Here is a 2057-nt window from a genome sequence, read left to right as displayed (position 1 = left end):
TAAAAGACACTTACTCCTTGGAAGGAAAGTTTTGACCAACCTAGATAGCATATTCAAAAGCAGAGACATTACTTTGCCAACAAATGTTCGTCTAGTCAAGGCTATGGTTTTTCCTGTGGTCATGTATGGATTTGAGAGTTGGACTGTGAAGAAGACTGAGAGCCGAAGAATTGATGCTTTTGAACTGTGGTGTTGGAGAAAACTCTTGAGAGTCCCTTGGACTGCAAGGAGATCCAACCAGTCCATTCTGAAGGAGATCAGCCCTGGGATTTCTTTGGAAGGAATGATGCTAAAGCTGAAAGTCCAGTACTTTGGCCACCTCATGTGAAGAGTTGACTCATTGGAAAAGACTCTGATGCTGGGAGGGATTGGGGGCAGGAGGAGAAGGGGACGACAGAGGATGAGATGGCTGGATGGCATCATTGACTCGATGGACGTCACTCTGGGTGAACTCCAGGAGTTGTTGATGGACAGGGAGGCCTGGCATGCTGCAATTCATGGGGTCGCAAAGAGTTGGACATGACTGAGCAACTGAACTCAACTGAACTAGATTTGTCATGATTTTTCTTCCAAGGAGCAAGTGTCTTTATAATTTTATGGCTGCAGTCACCATCCATGGTGATTTTGGAGCCCAAGGAAATAAAGTCTGTCACTGTTTACATTGTTTCCCCATCTATTTGCCATGAAGTGATGGGACCAGGTGCCATGATCTTAGTTTTCTGAGTGTTGAGTTTTAAATCAGCCTTTTCACTCTCCTCTTTCACTTTCATCAAGAGGCTCTTTAGTTCCTATTTGCCTTCTGCCTTAAGGGTGGTATCATCTGCATATCTGAGGTTGTTGATATTTCTCCCAGCAATCTTGATTCCAGCTTGTGCTTCATCCAGCCTAGCATTTCACATGATGTACTCTGCATAGAAGTTAAATAAGCAGCATGACAATATACAGCCTTGATGTATTCCTTTCCCAATTTGGAACCAGTCTGTTGTTTCATGTTTGGTTCTAACTGTTGCTTCTTGACCTGAATACAGGTTGTTCAGGAGGCAGTAAGGTGGTCTGGTATTCCCATCTCTTGAATTTTCCACAGTTTTTTGTGATCCATATAGTGGATTTAAAGGGCCTTAGGCAATGGCACCCCACGCCAGTACTCTTGCCTGGAAAATCCCATGGATGGAGGAGCCTGGTGGGCTGTAGTCCGTGGGGTTGCAAAGAGTCTGACACGACTGAGTGACTTCACTTTGACTTTTCACTTTCATGCATTGGAGAAGAAAATGGCAATCCAGTCCAGTGTTCTTGCCTGGAGAATCCCAGGGACGGGGGAGCCTGGTGGGTTGCCATCTGTGGAGTTGCACAGAGTCGGACACGACTGAAGCGACTTAGCAGTAGCACCAGCAGCATAGTCAGTGAAGCAGAAGTAGATGTTTTTCTGGAATTCTCTTGCTTTCTGTGATCCAACTAATGTTGGCAATTTGATCTGGTTCCTCTGCTTTTTCTAAATTCAGCTTTTACATCTGGAAGTTCTCAGTTTACATACTGTTGAAGCCTAACTTAGAGAATTTTGAGCATGATCTTGCTAGCATGTGAAATGAATGCAATTGTATAGTATTTTTTACATTCTTTTTCATTGCCCTTCTTTGGGATTGGAATGAAAAGTGAACTTTTCCAGTTTTGTAAGTTATTCCTTAAAACAAGATTCCAGTTACTCCCAGTCCTATTGCGTGTGTCCTCAGTCAGTCGTTTCCCACTCTTTGCAACCCCATGGACTGTAGCCCACTAGGCTCCTCTATCCATGGGGATTCTCCAGGCAAGAATACTGGAGTGGGTTGCCATGCCCTCCTCCAGAGATCTTCCCAACCCAGGGATTGAGCCCAGGTCTCCTGCATTGCAGGCAGATTCTTTACCATCTGAGCTACCAGGGAAGTACACTGTCCTATTAGAGGATGCTAGGTTTAAAAATAGTTCATGGCCTGCCATCTAAAAACAAGTTGGCAGAAGAGATATCACTTGTTCAATAGACATTTACTGAGAGAATACTTTGTGCCAGGATGTGGGGATACCAA

The sequence above is a fragment of the Bos mutus genome, chromosome 28, assembly GCF_027580195.1.
Source record: "Bos mutus isolate GX-2022 chromosome 28, NWIPB_WYAK_1.1, whole genome shotgun sequence".
In the NCBI taxonomy this organism is placed as follows: Eukaryota; Metazoa; Chordata; class Mammalia; order Artiodactyla; family Bovidae; genus Bos; species Bos mutus.
The sequence above is the reverse complement of the archived record's forward strand: the minus strand, read 5'-3'. Positions refer to the sequence as shown.